General features: G+C 38.2%; 1 long non-coding RNA gene across 3 annotated transcripts in view; it reads right to left on the bottom strand.

Moving 5' to 3' along the window:
• The window catches only part of LOC112580113, a 982,521-nt gene extending 962,998 nt beyond the window's left edge, over nt 1–19,523 (bottom strand). For 2 of the 3 annotated variants that reach the window (XR_006546272.2, XR_006546271.2), the window contains exon 1: nt 19,234–19,523. This is a non-coding gene — a long non-coding RNA (uncharacterized LOC112580113). The remainder of the gene's footprint in view (nt 1–19,233) is intronic. The other variant, XR_006546270.2, reaches the window with a different exon arrangement.
• Nucleotides 19,524–21,072: the final 1,549 nt, after the last annotated feature.

Raw genomic sequence — 21,072 nt, 5'->3', positions numbered from 1 at the left:
TATGTTCATACATTCAACATACAGTTGCAAAACATGCCATAAATATGGGTGTTTTGAAGTGGTATTACCATAAAAAACTGTTGCCTGGCACCTTTTGGTGACATAAATGGTTGCTGCTTCTCTGATATAATCAGAATTAAGTGACTCCACATCAGATCACAGCTAGTTTGATCACTTACACCTCCATTAATTTTTCAAGCCTTTCTTTTACATCTCCTTTATAATTTATTCATCCCCTCCTTGGCTACAAAGAAATCTCAACAATGTCTTAAGCTTTGTGCCTCTTATTCTCCAATATTAGACTATTTGCCTGCCCTGCTCTGTAAGCACGATCTAATATCCACCGAAAGCTTTGAAGTAATGTTTGATGCATTCAAATTTCTCTTTATTTTCTAGAATTCAGAGGCAGTGATTGTATAGAGGGAAATTTCTAAAAAGGAACAAGGCCAATTTGAATTAAATTGGCTTATGTTTATGGTTGAAAAAACTTATTAATTTTAAAATAAAAACTTAAGGCTATAATGCATAAAAGAATGCTGGTGTTGATTGTGGGGAGGCTGAACATGTGAAGGGAGGAGATACATGGGAAAACTACATTCTGCTGAATGTCTCTGTCAATATAAAACTGCTCTAAAAAATAAAACCTTTAAAAATAATAAAAAATATATATAAAAATTCTAAAGAACATGGCCCTAAGAATTAGGTGCATGTAAACCTCACTTGCAGAGAAGGCAATGGCACCCCACTCCAGTACTCTTGCCTGGAAAATCCCATGGATGGAGGAGCCTGGCAGGCTGCAGTCCATGGGGTCGCTAAGAGTCAGACATGACTGAGTGACTTCACTGTCACTTTTCACTTTCATGCATTGGAAAAGGAAATGACAACCCACTTCAGTGTTCGTGCCTGGAGAATCCAAGGGACAGGGGAGCCTGATGGACTGCTGTCTATGGTCGCACAGAGTCGGACACGACTGAAGCGACTTAGCAGCAACAGCAGCAGCAAATGTCACTTGAATCTTGAAAGGATTTTCTGGCTTAATTAACCAGTAATATCAGAGGAAGAGCTTACACAAATCCAAGAAAAACAGATGGGACTCAAAGTCTCAGGGATAGTAATCTGAAGCCTCAAAACATACAGGTAAAGCTGTATCTCCTTCATTACCATGTTTCTTCTATATGAGTCGCTCCATTTCTTTGAGTGATGGTCTAATTCTTTTCTACTAATTCTCTCCAGATGGAGAAAAATAGGACATCAGTCAGTCAGTTCAGTCTCTCAGTCATGTATGACTCTTTGCGACCCCCATGGACTGCAGCACATCAGGCCTCCCTGTCCATCAGCAGCTCCCAGAGTTAATCATACTCATGCCCATTGAGTTGATGATGCCATCCAACCATCTCATCCTCTGTCATCCCCTTCTCCTCCGGCCTTCAATCTTTCCCAGCATCAGGGTCTTTTCAAATGAATTAATTCTTCACATCATGTGGCGAAAGTATTGGAGTTTCAGCTTCAGCATCAGTCCTTCCAATGAATATTCAGCACTGATTTCCTTTAGGATGGACAGGTTGGATCTCCCTGCTGTCCAAGGGACTCTCAAGAGTATTCTCCAACAGCACAGTTCAAAAGCATCAATTCTTCGGCTCTCAGCTTACTTTATAGTCCAACTCTCACATCCACACATGACTAATGGAAAAACCACAGCTTTGACTATATGGACTTTTGTTGACAAAGTAATGTCTCTCCTTTTTATACATTGTCTAGGTTGGTCATAACTTTTCCTCCAAAGAGCAAGCATCTTTTAATTTCATGACTGCAATCACCATCTGCAGTGATTTTGGAGCCCCCCAAAATAAAGTCTGTCACTGTTTCCATGCTTCTCCATCTATTTGCCATGAAGTGATGGGATCACATGCCATGATCTTAGTTTTCTGAATGGTGAGATTTAAGCCAACTTTTTCACTCTCCTTTTTTACTTTTATCAAGAGGCTCTTTAGTTCGTCTTTGCTTTCTGCCATAAGGGTGGTGTCATCTGCATATATGAGGTTATTGATATTTCTCCGGCAATTTTGATTTCAGCTTGTGCTTCTTCCAGCCCAGCATTTCTCATGATGTATTATGCATATAAGTTAAATAAGCAGAGTGACAATATACAGCGTTGACGTACTCCTTTCCTGATTTGGTACCAGTCTGTTCTAATTGTTGCTTTCTGACCTGCATAGAGATTTCTCAAGAGGCAGGTCAGGTGGTCTCATATTCCCATCTCTTGAAGAATTTTCCACAGTTTGTTATAATCCACACAGTCAAAGGCTTTGGCATAGTCAATAAAGCAGAAGTAGATGTTTTTCTGGAACTCTCTTGCTTTTTCAATGATCCAGCAGATGTTGGCAATTTGATCTCTGGTTCCTCTGCCTTTTCTAAATTCAGCTTGAACATCTGGAAGTTCATGGTTTACATATTGTTGAAGCCTGACTTGGAGAATTTTGAGCATTACTTTACTAGTGTGTGAGACGAATGCAACTGTATGGTCGTTTGATCATTCTTTGGCATTGCCTTTCTTTGGGACTGGAATGAAAACTGTCCTTTTCCAGTTCTGTGGCCACTTCTGAGTTCTCTAAATTTGCTGGAATATTGAGTGCAGCACTTTCACAACATCATCTTTTAGGATTTGAAATAGCTCAACTGGAATTCCATCACCTCCACTAGCTTTGTTCATAGTGATGCTTCCAAAGGCCCACCAGACTTTGCATTCCAGGATGTCTGGCTCTAGGTTGGTGATCACACCATTGTGATTATGTGGGCAATGAAGGTCTTTTTTGTATAGATTTTCTGTGTATTCTTGCCACCTCTTTCTAATATCTTCTGCACTGTTAGGTCCATACCATTTCTGACCTTTATTGTGCCCATCTTTGTGTGAAAATTTCCCTTGGTATCTAATTTTCTTGAAGAGATCTCTAGTCTAGAGTAAATAAGACTGAAATAGAGAAGGAAATGGCAACCCACTCCAGTGTTCTTGCCTGGAAAATCACAGGAATGGGGGAGCCTGGTGGGCTGCTGTCTATGGGGTTGCACAGAGTCGGACATGACTAATGCGACTTAGCAGTAGCAGCAGCAGGACATAGAGAATAAAACAATTTAAAAAATCCAGTGATGTAGAAAAACTCTCTCTTAGTATCCAAGTATTGCCCTTAAGGCAGAACAGTCATTATCCATGCTTGGGTGATGTGCCTACCTACTCCTTTATCAATCACTGCGAGCATGGTACATTGTGATTACCCAAGGCTGTGCGCCATGCCTAAACTTGTGCCCAAAGATCAGGGTCTGATACTAGGAAGAGGATATGAAGTTAGGAAGAAAGCCAAAATAGCTTAGCTACCCCTTACATCTACTTGTATTTTGGGAAAATTACTAAAGCATGGTGTGTCAGTATTCTCATCAAGGAAGCAATTAAAATAGCTGTTTTTTTCCCCCCAAAAAATGAATACCAGAAGTCTATTTATCTAGTGATATTTGGGGCTCATCAAATTCTGAAATATCAGCATAATATAGTTTCCTTCATGTAATGTGTTTACAAAGATAAGCGAAAAACAAGGCATATTGAACCATGAAGGCTGAAGTTTAGTGAGAATTACTCCTTAATTAAGTATCTAAGTATAACTAACTAAATAACTAAGTATAACTAAGTATCTAACTAACTAAATATCTCCCTCTGGAATACTCACTTTCCACTTCATTGTGATTTATATCCATATATTAGTTAATTTGTTACTATTCTATTTTTTTGAAAACTGTTAAACCTGTTAATCTTAGTTTTGCAATTTTTAATAGTTTAATAGATTACTATTATAAGGTACTAATGAGAACAAATAAATTATTTTTAAATAAAAGGGAAAGAAATTGACATCTATTTAATACTTAATCAGGATAAAAAACAGAACTCTATCTATAATGGTTAGTTAATGGTAATGCTGTCTTGAAGATTCTGAGGTTTCATTTATTAGTCTTTTGACTTTAGAAATTCTATAAGTAAACAAGTCAATTTCCTCACATTCTTTATAACTGATAAATACTCTTGATAAGAGCAGGCTGATACAAGTGTCTTCAATTTAAAAATCATCCTATGTTAAATACAATTTTATTGGCATAATCAAAACTATATTTTATTTGCTCAAACTTCATGTATATATATGACATCTCTTGAGTAAGTGGGTTTATATGCACTCACATTTATTTAAAGGTATCAGCTTTCTTAAGCAAAGAGTAAACAATAATATTAAACAAATAAATTAAAAAAAATTGTAGCATCAAGTAAATGGCTTAAAATGAATAAAAACTATACAACATCAATATGATTTTTAGTTTATTTTTTAATACTACTGAACAGTAGGTACCAAGACACCACACGGCAACTATACTTATCATTTTCTTAACCTACATGTATGAAGAAAACTACATGAAATCTATATACTATTTAAAGGCACTATAAATATATTCAAAATGTTACTTTTTCTAAAGATGTTTCCAAAAGAATGATTTTAGATTTTTAAAGGCCTACCATATTTGAAACTGTAAAACAAAGTATGTAATTTTAGTCCCTTCCTCCCAAATCTGTAATTCATATAAATGCAATTCCTTTCAATTTCTGAATTTCTTCTAGCTAGTCAATCCTCACGCCAGAAACTTTTCAGGTTGAATACTAAATATAAAACAAAAAGTAGCTAATGTGATAAGAATTTCTCTATCTTAAAATGAATATCATCTTAAAAGGAAGGGTATAGGTCAGTCTTATGGACTCTGTGGGAGAGGGAGAGGGTGGGAAGATTTGGGAGAATGGCATTGAAACATGTATAATATCATGTATGAAATGAGTCGCCAGTCCAGGTTTGATGCACGATACTGGATGCTTGGGGCTGGTGCACTGGGACAACCCGGTGGGAGGGTAGGGGGAGGGAGGATGGAGGAGGGTTCAGGATGGGGAACACAGGTATACCTGTGGCAGATTCATTTCGATATATGGCAAAACTAATACAATATTGTAAAATTTAAAAATAAAATAAAATTTAAAAAAAAAGAATAAAGAAAATCAGTGAAACAAAAAAAAAAAAAAGGAAGGGTAATTGACTCATCAATTTTTATATAGCTTCCTAAATGCACAGAAACTTCTCTTTAATGATACATAAGAAAATCTTAACAATGTATGGTGGTGGTTTAATTGATAAGTTGTGTTCAACTCTTGCAACCCCATGGACTGTATCCCACCAGGTTCCTCTGTCCATGGGATTCTCCAGGCAAGACTACTGGAATGGGTTGAGATTTCCTTCTCCAGGGGATCTTCCCAACCCAGGAATCAAACCGTGGTCTCCTGCATTGCAGGCAAATTCTTTACCAACTGAGCTAGGTAGAACTTGGCATTGGTATCTGAAATGTTGGTCAGAGGTAAGTAAGAGTACACCTCTATAATTTTACAAAATTCAGAATTTTCAAATATTTTATAGTTTGAAACGATGTTTTCTTATGACATTATTTAAGGCAGTAAAATTAGTAACACTGATTTTTGACCAAGTCTTATCAATACCACAAGTTGCAGTATGATTTAAAGACTGGTTTCCACATTGCAGACTGCACAGTTAGTATCTTGTTTCTAGGAATATGCTTTGTTTACTTAGTGGCCTGTACCATTAAACTGAGGGGTGTCTTTAATTGAACACAATTAAAAAAACACCTTTGAGCAGTTCTCATGTTCCTATCCTATGCTGGGTCCTACTTCAAGGCTAAAATCCTGAGTGCGATAGACAAGGTCCTTGTCCTATAGTGTTGGGCCAACAGGGAGACCAAGAAGACACATACTAACTCATTAATTACAAATGGACACTGAAAGAGAATGTATAGATGTGCTAAAGGAACATACAGAAGAGAGATTTAATCTTATCTAGAGGTTACAGAAGTCCTCTTGAATACTTAAACTGTGACTTAAGGATTAATCACTGGTAGCCAGATGAAGTACATTGCAGTTAGAAGGAAGCAAACTGAAAGATTCCTGGCAGAAAAGGAGAATATTGTGTTTAATAAACTGAGAAAAAAAGCCTCCTACAAATTGAACTATAAGCAGTAGCCTATTGTTTACCTGAAAAGAAGGGCAGGGGCAGGTTTGAAAGAGGAATGCAAGTCATATCAAGAATTTTAGACTTGAAACAGCTGAAAGTCACTGAATAATTGGAATGAGGGATACAATCCACCAAAATGAACTTGTATAAGCTCTCTTGGGCTCACCTGCCAACACAGGAGATTGGGGTTCAATCCCTGGGTCGGAAAGATCCCCTGGAGCAGGCAACCCACTCCAGTATTCTTGCCTGGAAAAATTTCATGGTCAGGGAAGACTGGCAGGCTACAGTCCATCGGGTCACAGTCAGACATAACTGAGTATGCACACAGGTGTGCAGATAAGCTCTTTTAAGACAGCAAATAGGTCCTCACATGTTTGGGATTGACATGTACACACTGCTATATTTAAAATAGATAACCAACAAGAACCTATGTATAACATAGGAAACTGTTCAATATTCTGTAATAACTTAAAATGAGAAAAGAATTTGAAAAAGAATCAGTTCAGTTTAGTCGCTCAGTCACGTCTGATTCTTTGTGACCCCATGGACTGCAGCATGCCAGAAAAAATTGACGGCAGGAGGAGAAGGGGACAACAGGGGATGAGATGGTTGGATGGCATCACTGACTCGATGGACATGAGTTTGGGCAAGCTCCGGGAGTTGGTGATGGACAGACAGGGAAGACTGGCGTACTGTGGTCCATAGGGTCACAAGAGCAGGACATAACTGAGCGACTGAACTGAACTGAGCTAAAAAACACAAAAAAGCATTCTTAGTTCATGAACTAAGACAGATAACAGGCCAGATTTGTATCTGAAAAATAATACATACATGTATATGTACAACTGAATCATTTTGCTGTAAGTCTGAAACTAACACAATATAGTTAATCAGCTACTCCAATATTAAATAAAAGCTTTTTTAAAAAGACAGGAAATATATATGCTTACTTCTCTATGTTCACTCCAAGCACAATGTCTGGCATAGATTAAGTATTCAATTTACGGAGTTGTAAATATACTGGCTTTAATGCAGAAAAGTATAAATACTGAAAATATTCCAAATGAGTCTTTATGGAACCTTACTTTACTAGGGCCAATGGGACAAATTCGGCCTATCATCTGTCTTAGTCAATGAACTAAGAACGCTTTTTATGTATTTTTTAACTCGGTTCAGTTCAGTTCAGTCGCTCAGTCATGTCTGACTCTTTGTAACCCCATGGACTGCAGCATGCCAGGTTTCCTGTACAACACCAACTCCCATAGCTTGCTCAAACTTATGCCAATTGAGTTGGTGATGCCATCCAACCATCTCATCTTCTGTCACCCCCTTTTCCTCCTGCCTTCAGTCTTTCCCAGCATCAGGGTCTTTTCTAATGAGTCGGTTCTTCACATCAGGTGGCCAAAGTATTGGAGTTTCAGCTTCAGCATCTGTCCTTCTAGTGAATATTCATGATTGATTTCCTTCAGGATGGACTGGTTGGATCTCCTTGCTGTCCAAGGGACTCTCAAGAGTCTTCTCCAGCACCACAACTCAAAAGCATCACCTCTTCGGTGCTCAGCTTTCCTTATGGTCCAAATCTCACATCCATACATGACTACTGGAAAAACCATTGCTTTGACTAGACAGACCTTGGTCAGCAAAGTAGTCTCTGCTTTTTAATATGCTGTCTAGGTTTGTTATAGCTTTTCTTCCAAGGAGCAAGTGTCTATTTTTTAACTAGATGAAAAATATTTTAAAGATTATTTTATATTTGAAAATTCAAATTTCATGAAACTTAAGTTTTGTTTTTATAAATAAAGTTTTATTGGTGCACAGCCACACCTATCCATCTGCATACTATGATTGTTTTCACATTCAAACATCAGTGTTCAGCAGTGCTGACAGTTTGATGGGTATAAGTGAAGTGAAGTCACTTCAGTCATGTCTGACTCTGTGCGACCCTATAGACGGCAGCCCAACAGGATCCCTGGTCCCTGGGATTCTCCAGGCAAGAACACTGGAGTGGGTTGCCATTTCCTTCTCCAATGCATGAAGGTGAAAAGTGAAAGTGAAGTCGCTCAGTCGTGTCCGACTCTCCGCAACCCCATGGACTGCAGCCTTCCAGGCTCCTCCATCCATGGGATTTTCCAGGCAAGAGTACTGGAGTGGGGTGCCATTGCCTTCTCCGTTGATGGGTATACAAGGCTAAAATCCATGACAACTGGCTCGTTACTAAAAGAGTGTGCTGGCCTCTGTTGTAGATGCCATTGCAATTAAGTCATTTAGGACAAAGTCTTCTTGTAGATATGTCCCTAGAAACACTTTTATTTTTCTTTTTCAAAATTTTCTGTTTTTTAAACAGATACCTTCCCCAGACCTTTGTCTTACTTTCAGTGATTTCATTTGGGAGTTTTCACATTCAGCAAAAATAACACGTGTAACTCTTAGTGTTCTGTTAGTTTCTTTGAAGCCTCCTTCAAGATCAGGTGGAGAATGAAGTCACCCACCCTAAAGCTTAACAGGTTGTGTAGGTTTTATTCTCCCTGAAGCATTGCTGAACCATCAGGGATCTGTTCTTCTCTTTGGTTTCTTGTGTCAAGCCTTTGAAATCCATGAGTCAATCTCAGTCCAGGAAAGTATGAATGAGATATGCAGCACAGATCCAAAAGCGTCTTGAAAGAAAAACGTTGAGAGAAGCATGGATGCTGATAAAAAGACCATGATCACTGCTGTCACCAATGTCTGTTTATGGTAGTTACATACAACATATGCAAACATTGAAGCTTTAAATTAAATACTCTTCCCCTTCCCCAGTCTATTGGACTAAAAGGAATCGCAAACATACTGCACCCTCGCCTTCACTAAAATGCTTTCAGTGCTTCCGTGCAGATTCAACTGTGTTTTCCACAGTAAGTTTACAATTCAGAAACCAAAGGCATTCAACAAATATAAAGTCCTTCAGACACTGGACATATCCAGTATTATGGACATATCATAATATTCTTTTCCTTATTAGAACTCAATCCTGGCCATGGGTCACGAGCAATGATGAAGTGAATTTTAGGCAATAGCTCTGAATCCCGCTGAAAGCTTATTCAAGATTGTCTAGTATCCCAAAGTAGGTCATAGGAGCCTTCTCCCAACTTCTCTATCTCCAGAGAAAAGAAACCTAGCCAAGTGGTTCCAGGCACAGACTCTCCTGCAAACTGGTTTTGTGGTCTAGCTGGAGAATGGGCTCTCCCAAGAGACAGGGAAGAATAAATCAGGATGTGGACCAGAAGCAGTCCCCAGACCACAGCCCAGCTGTTCAGTGACCCTTTTTGATTACTCAGTCCCTAGTATCATTTTTAAATGAACAAGAAGCTTCTTTTGTTGATTTCACTGATTTTTTTTTTAATAACACTGTGTGTGTTAACAATGTTTACACTCATGTGACAGAATACAGATTTTGAATTTTGACAGAGAATAAATAAGGTCAGTGCTTGTTGATACCTTGTGCTAGAGATACCAACACATGCATACAAACTGTGAGAATATTCAGTGTAAAATAATTTGTCTTTTCAACGAACAGCTGTAGCTATGTGAGTTCAGTGATGCCAAGCGATTTTTTTCCCCTGATTTTTATTTCCTTTGATAGCACATCACCCAGTATATGAGGGAGGTAGGATGGTTGAAATTAACTGAATGCACAAATGGCTTATTTTACTTCGTTTGCCAAGAAAATGTAATTTTCACAAAAATAATGATAATTATGACAATATCCAGATTATCTAAAACTCAGCATCAAGAGGTATCATTTTGATATTAGTATTGTTCTTATTAATGTCATGTACTATTTTATACTTAATGCTTATACTTCCCCTATATTGCTTCTAAATAATGTTATGTTACTGTATATTAGAAATCTAAATCATTTTCCATTTTACTGTTAATACCAACATCTTCTTTCCTTTATATAAAATCCTGTAATAATACAGTGATAAGATTTGCAAAATTTTACAAGGTTTTATTGATACCATACTGTCTGAACCTCACAGGAATTTAATACGGATATCCCAAGTCTATCTAAAAAGTGTACATTCTAAATAAGGCTAATATAACAAAGAGAAAACAGTGTTAGGTATTGTGATACTTTAATGAGGCCTCTACTTTAAGAACACCCAACCCCATATTCATCGTAGCCCAAGTCATCATGGGGAAAATAAAGTTTATTTTAAATATTTCCATCTTTATTTTTAGTTCTTGCAAATCATTTTGGATATTTCTTATCTTCACTTAATAATTGTTCTTGTGACATTTATCATGATATATTGGCACTAAGTCTCATATGACTGCTCCTTCCCATGTGTCTACCATGTTCAAATCAAATAACATAACTTTGCATAAATGCTACATACTAAGGGAAGAAGTGAAGTGAAGTCGCTCAGTCATGTCTGACTCTTTGTGACCCCATGGACTACAGCCTACAAGGCTCCTCTGTCCATGGAATTTTCCAGGAAGGGTACTGGAGTGGGTTGCCATTTCCTTCTCCAGGGGATCTTCCCGACCCAGGGATCGAACCCAGGTCTCCCACATTGGAGACAGACACTTACCTTCTGAGGCACCAAGGAAGCCCTAAGGGAAAGGTGGGAAGAAAAGATAAAGTGTGCTCACTATTGCAAGAATGTTTTGCATAATAGAAAAGGGTACATACAATGTTACAAGGTTAATCGTGGTGTTGCAGAATCAGGGGCAATTGTGAAAGAAAGAAGTAAATGAGACCAACTTCAAATTTAGCGTCTCATTGCATCAGTGAAGGACGGTACCAATAGCTCCAAATCTTTTTAAGAAATGTATGGCTGCTGCTGCTGCTTACAGGTCGCTTCCGTTGTGTCCGACTCTGTGAGACCCTATAGACTGCAGCCCACCAGGCTCCCTCGTCCCTGGGATTCTCCAGACAAGAATACTGGAGTGGGTTGTCATTTCCTTCTCCAATGTATGGCTATGAATGAGTAAATCTGTAAAATGCATGCATGAATCCTCAGTGTGCTCTTTACCTTTACCCAGGGAGCTCCATTTTTACCAAGAAACATTCAAACATTGTTGCAGAAAGGATTAGAATGCTAAAACATGAGATTTTTGCTTCCTTAATATTCCTTACAAAGTCTTAGAAGGCAATACATCACACTAGTGTGTTTTGTTTCTTTTTTTAAACCCAAATTACACAAATTGCTTCAATCTCTGCTGGGCAATCCCTGCAGAAGGATTCCCTAGTCGCTGCTCTAAGACTACTGGTGACTGAGTACCCAGCATCATTAACCCTGATGGTACAAACCACCCTGTTTTTCAAGGGCTTCAAGGAAAAAGAAAAAGCTCTCTTGAGGAATATGAATGTGGCTTTTTTTGGGTGACTTCAGAAAGTGGAATGAGGCCCAGAAGGCAGAAGTTATTAAGTTAAAACATATTCTGTTCAAAATGGAAGCGATGTCTGTCAGAGGAACCCTTTTTATTCCATTCTGATTTGTCTATCACCCCCTAGTCTATCTTTACTTTAATCAAGGCTTCTATCAAATATTTGAGTAAAATCCTTTCCTTTTTTCCCCTCCTCTGACCAAACTTAAATAAAGCAAGTACACATTGAAATTTGTGTAATCTTCCCTAAAAATGCAGGCTTTCATGACTTTGAGCTTCTATGCCCACCAGGCTGAAAATTATTTAAGTTTTAGCAAGAAGCTAAATGTAACTAATGAGAGACATTAATTTTATTGGACCCCCCCCAAAAGAAAGAACCATTTTACCAACCCCATGCTAACCAACCAAAGGGGGCTAGCCAACCAAACCAAGCCTGTTAAGATCCCTGCTTGCCTCAAAATCTTTTTTATTTTTTTTAATGAAGTAAACAAATAATAAGCAAACATATCAACTTTTAGAATCCTGTAATATTTCCATCTGTCAAGAAAACAAAATTAAATTTCCTCTCCATGTAAAGACTTCCTTGGTGGTTCAGTAGTAAAGAATCCGCCTGCAAAGCAGGAGACACAGCTTCCATCCCTAGGTCAGGAAGAACCCGTGGAGGAGGGTGTGGAAAGCACCTCCACTATTCTTGCCTGGGAAATGCCATGGACAGAGGAGCCTGGTTGGCTACAGTCCTTGGGGTCACAAAGAGTTGAACACAACTTAGAGACCAAACAACAACAACATGCATAGACTGAAACTATTATTAAACTATTTGGCCAATAACAGCCACACAGGCAAGAAATTGTGGGTTTCAGTCTGAATTTAGCCTGTTTTGTATGATTTTTCTAGCTTTGCTTTCTTAAACTCACTCATTCTCAGTATAGGTTAGTCTCTCAGAAACTTTATAGGGTAGTTCTGCTGATTAAGAGATAATAAATATAAATTGCTTGACTATAAATAGACTCTTTCACCTATTTTTCTCCTTTAACTTCAAAAATTTATATTATTTATATTATATATATATCAAACTGAAAGATTATATCTGTGCTAAGTATACTCAAAGCAGAAAATATGTTTATTGAAATATAGAAACTTATTTTTTAAATCTATAATTTTATTCTTCTTTTTCCACTAATTTGGATATATCTTACATAGAATAAAGTGAACAGCTCTATGTACCTCTCTATGGATCTCTACATAGATCTACAATCATTAACTATCTACTAACAGATAAAGATTTTTTAAGTTTCCACCTGCCCAGAAGCCTCTAATCCACATCTTTCCAATAGGTACACTGAACCTTGTCCCCAAAAAGGTAACCAATATTCTGAATCATCATTAATTGTTTTGTCTATTCTTGAAAATTACACTAATGAAATCAAAGCTCATGTCTTCTTATGTTGTTTTTTTTGTGGGGGGGGAGGTGTTAAGCATGGTGTCCACAAAATTTATTCATGAGTATTTAGTATTTTTAGTGATTTTTTTTTTTCTTTTATTGCTAAGCAGTAGAATAACTACTTTGATCCTAATACACACTTGACTGTTTGGGAAACTAATTGAAAGTATGGACAGACTTCCTACAGACTACCTCCTATACTCCTTCCCAGCACGCAGAAGTCTTTCTTTCAGATCCTCTCTGCTATTTTATCACGGTGAGGATAAGGTTTTATTTTCCATTGCTATTATTATCAAAAATACCTCTCTCCCTGTATGTGTTTCAGCACCTCAAGGCCCATCAATTTCCAAATGAAAATTTATTCTTATTTCCCTGATTATCTATCTCTATTCCTCTCCTACTCTACTCTTTATTTTATTTATCACAGCGACTTTATTGCCTGACATCACAGAACAATTCTGAATTAAGTTTGAAGTAAAGGCATCATACAAAACAAATCTGTTGTATTATTATCTATCATAAAATCACACTTATGTCAAGACTAAGAAGAATATGGCAGTTGGTAATGAAAATGGGTAAAAATCTACAAATTTAACAGTGATATTAGTGCACAGCTCACCAGTAATAAGCTCTTTTTAAAAATCTATTTCTTCAAATTCCGTCTGAGAATCCCAGAAGGTCCTTGCTACTGGGCAATTTTTTTTTTTTTAATGCTTCAGATGAACTCTCTAAACAACTTATTTTAATTGAAGGACATTACCCTAAGGAACATTTAAACCTAAACCACATTGAGAAGCTTCAGACTTAGAATATGCCTTTTGCTGAGGAAGTTGCAATTAAATCATTTCCCTCCTGGAGGCACTGCTTAACATGTCAAAGAAAGAAACCTCACCTGGTGAGAATGAGTAAACCTGAGGAAACTGACCATCTGAACTCTACTGAACTTTTTCTTAAATATTCTTTAGCTTTCATTCTGGACATATCTTTCAGTTTACAGAAGAATATCAGGTTAGATTTTAATAGCTGTCTCACTCCACTGGTATGTATAATGAGCAGGAGAAAAACGATGTACAACGAACTAGCTGATTGATTTTATGTCACTAGGGAGCTTCATAAACTTAAAGTTATTATTTTTCTCTCTGTTCACTAGCATTAACCTGCAGATAATATAACAGAGCCAAGTTTGTAAAACTTCAAGGATGTTTTCACTTAAAATTATTTGTAGGAATGGAAATAATTTTCTTAGAATTTCTTGAAATATTTTATAGCCTATAATCATTTTATCAGATAAACTTTCTGGGGGAAAAACCAGCCTGGATTATTAAATAATGATAGCTACTATTTATTGAGCAATTATTATATGCCAGAACCTATGCTTTGTACTATATGAACTGTAATATATGAAATTTTCCTTATACTCTTGTGAGCTACCAATTCTCATATTTCCTTAGAAGGAAGGGATCTGAAGTTCAGAAATGTCAAGCAAAATATACAAGATCACAAGTTTATACCAATGGTTATGTTAAAGATATGACTCAAATCTCTGTTTTGTTTCATTTTTGAAAGCTTATGCTACCTAACTGTAATTATATCTCCAGGAAAATCTCATGGATGGAGGAGCCTGGTAGGCTACAGTCCATGGGATCACAAAGTCAGACACTGACTGAGCGACTCACACACACACACACGCACACACACACTTTTTGGTGTGTTAGAAAGAGTGAGCAGTTCTCCCATTTAAATATCCATGGGGATGAACTAGCTGCTAGCCAATAAGGAACTGGAAATTACTTATATTCTTTTATATCATTGATAATACACAAAAATTATGATAGTATTAACATACCAGAGATAATTTTGGGACTCATGTGCCACTATTTCCTTAAAACTAAAGCTTATGTAACTTGAACTGTATTTCATGCAAAATAAACCACAAATTAATGCGGTGATAAGATATTTAGGCACACACAAGAAGCAGTTTTTGATAGATTTGTTATAAATGTGTCAGAAAAATCTGAGGATCTTTACAATATATAGGGGAGAAAAAGAACAATAAAGGATAATAAAAAGAAGGGAAACTAAAGAGAAGAAAGGAAAAGGAAAGAGAAAAAAGAGAGAAAGGAAAAGATGGAGTGAAGCACTCAGGAGGAACATCATCATTTGCTCTTACTGTCATTTAAATTGATCCCTTTGTTGCTGTTTTTCTTTTCCTATATTCCTTTTTGACATTGTTTTTGATTTTTTTTTTTAATCTGCTTTTGTGAAAGCAGCTCCTTTGCCCTTCCTGTTTGCCCACTGTTGTTCCCCTCAAACCTTAAAAGAACCTAATTATAGGAATGAGGTTAACCAGGGAATTTAACCTAACTCCTGACTTAATGCTTTCTTGAATGCACACCATGCCTTGCCTAACCCATTGATTATTTACCTAGATTAAAAGAAACATGAAGAATTAAGTAATTAAAGAATGACTGGCTCTCTACCACAGGGCTAAGATAAATTACACGTGGGCAAGGTAACACCTGAAGAAAGAACCAGCCAGTCTGTATGCATTGGAGAATGATGCAGAATCCAACCTCCTACCTTGATGATCCACTGAGATTCTTCCCCCCCACCCCTTTTTTCCTTTAAAGACTGTCAAGGTTGAGTAGAATCCTTGAGTTGGTCTTGGGACATCAGTCCACCTTCTCCCCAGGTTTCTGGCTTTTCTGATGAAAGTAACATTTCTTTTTACCAACATTTGCCTTTCAAATATTGGCTTTTGAGCAGTGAGCAGCTGAACCTGAGTCTGACTACTTGCCAAGCTCTGTTTTTTTAAAGATTCAGTTAGATGATTAGATTCTTTACAGTAATGGAAATGAGACCATCCAGTTCCATTGGCATTGTTCAAGAGGAAACCACAAGTACAACATCTTTTGAGCCACCTCTTTTATAGCCCTGGCTACATAGCCCTGTGATATAATATGTGTATTTCAATACTAAAAATAAAATGACATGTTTCAAGCCACAATGTTTGATACCATTTCCATATTTGCCACCCTTAGCAAAGGTTCTGCAATAGAAAGTGCTTATTGAATACTGATTTGATGGAAGAACAAATAAATGAATGAAGGATTGAGGTTTTTTTCCCCAATATTCAATATCTTGGGAGGTACTCGTATAATAAAAGGATCAAACTTCATAGTTACTGGATCATCACTCTCATCTTTCAAAAACCCATTTATATCTTTCTTTCTTCAGCCTCTGGTAATTGCGCAGTGTTTTACCAGTTTTTCAGACACTAAAATCCTCTCCTTCCTTTAACTGTTATCTGCCCCAGTCCACTCAGTGAAGCCAGAGTTTATCTTCTAGCACTACACTCAGATGGAGTTACTCATCTCCTTTCAATAGCTCATGGTACTCAGAATAAATTCAAACTCCTTAACAAGACCTTTAGAGTCCTCAATGATCTTCATTCTGCATTCTTCTCCAGACTTATTTTTCCTAAGTTTTATTACCTACTCTATGCCAGTCTCACATGAACTATGGAACAGAATCTCTGAACTGTCAATCTTGCCTTTGGCCTTTGGACAGCTATTCCCTTGGTCTGAAACCACCATCATGTCCCACCTTTGCCTAAGTAACTACTAGACTATCTTCAAATTAAATTTCCTCCTACCCTGAGTGGCTTTCCAGGATATCTGTTTGCTGAACTTCTATATGAAGTGAAGTGAAGTGAAAGTAGCTCAGTCATGTCTGAGTCTTTGCAGCCCCGTGGACTATACAGTCCGTGGAATTCTCTAGACCAGAATACTGGAGAGGGTAGCCTTTCCCTTTTCCAGGGAATCTTCCCAACCCAGGGATCAAACCCAGTTCTCCCGCATTGAAGGCAGATTCTTTACCAGATAAGCCACCAGAGAAGCTGTATGCTGCTGCTGCTAAGTCACTTCAGTCATGTACGACTCTGTGTGACCCCATAGATGGTAGCCCACCAGGCTCCCTCGTCCCTGGGATTCTCCAGGCAAGAACACTGGAGTGGGTTGCCATTTCCTTCTCCAATGCATGAAGTGAAAAGTGAAAGTGAAGTCGCTCAGTCGTGTCCAACTCTTAGCGACCCCATGGACTGCAGCCTACCAGGCTCCTCTGTCCATGGGATTTTCCAGGCAAGAGTACTGGAGTGGGGTACCATTGCCTTCTCCGACACTAGTTGTCTATCTCTACCCAATCCCTATATCTTGAAACAATTATATTTTTATGTTTTTAAAAAAGCATAAACATATAAAAAAACAAATATATTTTTGTTTTATGTTTCTATTCCCATTTTGCAACAACTGACCCCATACATAGTAAGTATTCAAAAGATGCTGATGTGGTAAGACAAATAACAGCATGGCAAAGCTCCAAAGGTCCTAAGAGCTCACTGGAAGTTCAGTCTCATTTTCTTGTCTCTAATTCTTGATTTCTTCCTGCGAATGTAACTGAAAGCTCAGTTAGAAATGTACTCTCTGCTTTGATTCTTCACTAGCCAGTTCACCAACTGTTTCTCCTCCTTCGAAAACCCCTCCCTTAGACTTTTATACAAATACCTGCTCTGTTCTATCCTCTCCTCAGCCAAACATGGGCAGAAATACTCAGAGTGAAGCAACAGATTGCCTGCCACGTAGGTCAGTGCAAAACTAAGTAGAAAAAAAGCTACATATTTCCCAGATAGAATGCAGTATGGTAGAATGGAGTTTGTTGGCAATACCTCTGTATACATTACCTATATCTATGCAAGGCAAGTAGTGAGAAACTTGATGCCCTAAATAGGTTGAAATAGCTGTGCAATTAGAAACATTTGCTTTCTTATCTAGATTATGGCTATGTATAAGGTATATTTAAAACTCATTAGTAAGAACATAGTAAACATCAGTCCCTAAACGAAAAGCTTTCTCTGCATTAGCTTATTAAATTTTCATGAAGCAAATGCCATTATCCCAACATTACAGGTAAGAAAACACAGCTCTCAAAGTTTAAGACACTTGCCCAGCACCTCACAACTAGGAGGGAAAGAACTGAGGTTTGAGTACAGGCTGTCTCAATTCCTTGCTCTGATAAGTAGGCAGTGATATTGAGCTGATCAAGGTGAAAGGAAGACCACCAGATATACTGTTTGTCAGCTTTAAACGGTGGTTCTTGGACTGACAATTGTTTGCTCAAAATCACTTGACGGAAGTAGCTCAGGAAAAATGTAAACAGTAGCAGAAAATGGAAGAAAGACATCATTTTTATATTTAATGCACAGTGTTCTTCTGTGAAGTAAAGAGGAGCTATATTTGACTTCATTAACATCAAATTTTATCAAGTGTTAAATATATATACATACATACACACACAATTTTAAGGTCCTTAAGTCATGTAAACTCATAAGGTATGACATATATATTTGGTATATGCATATAGGTAAAGTATATGTATATGTATATTTGGTATAAGGTATATGTAAGGTATAACATACATATTTCACATGGATAAAAAATAACATAAATGTCTTGAAGAGCAATCAAAATAACCAAAAGAAAGCACTTACCATTGGGAGATATTTCTGCACTCTCTAAATACTGGGAAATGAGAAGCCCATTGTATTTGGGGTAATTTCACAGTACTTGACATAACTGATAAGCTTTAACTCACTTGGATACTGAACATCTATCCATGTCATGTGCTTGGTGTCTCCAAGTTCACAATAAATTCCACTTCTATATGCCTAGGAGCATGGTCTTGGTCCAACTTAGAAAGATGTCACGCCATCCTCAGTCACTCAGGAGCCTCCCTGCAGAGAGCTTTGGTTGAAAGCTACAGCAGAGGATGTTGTTCCCCTACCTGACAGAAGAAACAGGGCCCACAGGAGCCATGCAAGGTGTGATGAGGAAAGTGTAAAAGAGGCAAATTCCTGTTACCATATTACAAGCTGTGATGCACCCTGCAGTGCACATGCTTAATACCCCCACAGGAAAACTGCAGCAACAACTGAACAAGAGAATATACTATATTCAAAAACACACCAGGCTTCTCTGGTGTTTCAGTGGTTAAGAATCCACCTGCTAATTCAAGGGACACTGATTCCATCCCTGGTCCGGGAAGAACCCACATGGCATGGGGCACCCAAACCTGTGCACCACAACTACTGAAGCCCATGTGCCTAGAACCTGTGCTCTGCAACAAGAGAAGCAATCACAACGAGAAGCCTGCACACAGTAGGAAAGAGTAGCCCCATTGGCCATAACAAGAGAAAGCCCGCGTGCAGCAATAAGACCCAGTGCAGCCACAAATAAATAAATAAATATTAAAAAAAAAAGAACATACCAATCTTTAAGAGTAAATGCAACCAAGATCAGCAACAGAGATGTGATCAATCTCTCCAGCCATGCCCTCATAGTGGCAGTGGGCATCAAAGCTTTATCTTGTACAGCCCGAGAAGGCACAACTTATTTCCATGCTGCTCACTGAATTAGCTGCAAGCTGTGAAGAATACGCCAGTCGTGAATGTGACATGCAGGCAAGAGGTGACAAGCTTAACAAGAACATAGAGCTAATCAGGTTGATTCTCTGGAAGTTTATAAAACATTTGTCCATGATATTGGAAGGCAGCAGAGAACTGGCTTTTTTCTTTTTTTCCTTTTAGCAGTACCCACTTCAGATACAGAAGATCTTTTTGTTTACTGGAAAAGTCCCCTCATTTATCTCTGATACTGTCGGTGTAGGGTTACAGCACCCAGGCCATGCCAGTTGCAGACATAACAGATAAGCCTGTCTTTGAGACAGAGGCCGAGAGCCCAACAGTTAGTCTTTGCTGAGATTCTAGAAGACAGGGTTAAGGAGCTTTGGGAGAGCAGCTAAAAGCTGGCCTTGCAAAGCCTCCGGTTTTCTCTTAAGACTCCCCTAGAAAATGATTTGTATATAGAAGGATTCAGGGACATGTGAACCACCATTTGGAGCACTCGCCATAAAAGAGGCTATTTGAGCTTCTCCAAAGTGTTCCTCAAGGTTGAACTCCAGAGATTACTTAGATGTGAGTTCCTCTAATGTTGTTATGCCCTAGAGAGTATTCTGACCATCCAAAGAATTCTCTGCATCAAAACAAGAGACTACAGTTGATAATCTCAACAGTTCTTCTAAATGTTAAGCTTTTGAGTTTTTCAACTACAGAGGAAAGAGCTGTAGATCTTTTTGGTTTTGCTTGCTTCTCCACTTTGTTTGCTTTCCTCCCACTCAGCCTAAGCTGTGGAACTCCACGGAGAAGGAAATCAAGATCAGGTCAACATCAGGAGCCTTCACATGGTCCCCATTTGGGAGCACCTCTTTTGGTAATGCTGGTGGAGGAAGAAACCCAACATGTAGACTCAGGACACATAAACAGAGCATTGGCAGGAGCAGCCTGCATGGACTCAGCCAGAAGTGGAAGCAGCATGGCCGGGCAAGGTATTTTTGACACATTCTCAGAAAGTCTTATCATGTATTTTGCACATACTACAAACACATTCTTGCCCTTAGAAGATACTTCAAGCATGTCAACAGAAATTTCCAATCTCTCAACTGTGAGCAACAAGCAAGCGATGGGCAAGTCTGTTGTAGAAAAACAGCTAAAGTTTCTATAGTGGAATCCCTCAACTCCACCTTGCAGACTGACATTTATATGGGTGAACAGGATGAAAGCCAGATGATCTTCTAATCCAATACTGAATCCCCCCTCCACCCTCCAAAGACGGAAGGAAAAAGAACTCCCAAAAGACATTTCCATCACCATGGAACTGGAGAGGATAAGTTGATTCAAACATCATCTTTCTCCTGGTCCTTAGCTTTCTAGGGAGCCGTTAGAGGTGAGAAACAGGGAAAAGGCCAGAGCAGCTCAATGGACAAAAGATACAGATTTACCCCCACCACCACAAAACACCAGCCTTAGTCCTACTGGAAAAGGAATCTAGGTTGTCTCCAAATTTTGAGAGGTCTAGTTCAAGGTCTTCAAGTAAGATCTCCTAAAGCAGTAGTCCTTCAAAGCTCACCCAACTTCATAAACTAGTCCTAGATTCTGCACATAACAGAACAAGGAAGATTGCTTCTTTCCTGAAAAAGCTCAAAGTACTTCCTACTACCATCCAAACTGAAATCTCAGGTCATGCAAATGTAGACCCATCTACATTTCAA

Source organism: Bubalus bubalis, chromosome 18 (assembly GCF_019923935.1).
Source record: "Bubalus bubalis isolate 160015118507 breed Murrah chromosome 18, NDDB_SH_1, whole genome shotgun sequence".
Lineage (NCBI taxonomy): Eukaryota > Metazoa > Chordata > Mammalia > Artiodactyla > Bovidae > Bubalus > Bubalus bubalis.
Note: the sequence above shows the minus strand (reverse complement) of the source record. Positions and strands in the feature narration are given on the sequence as shown.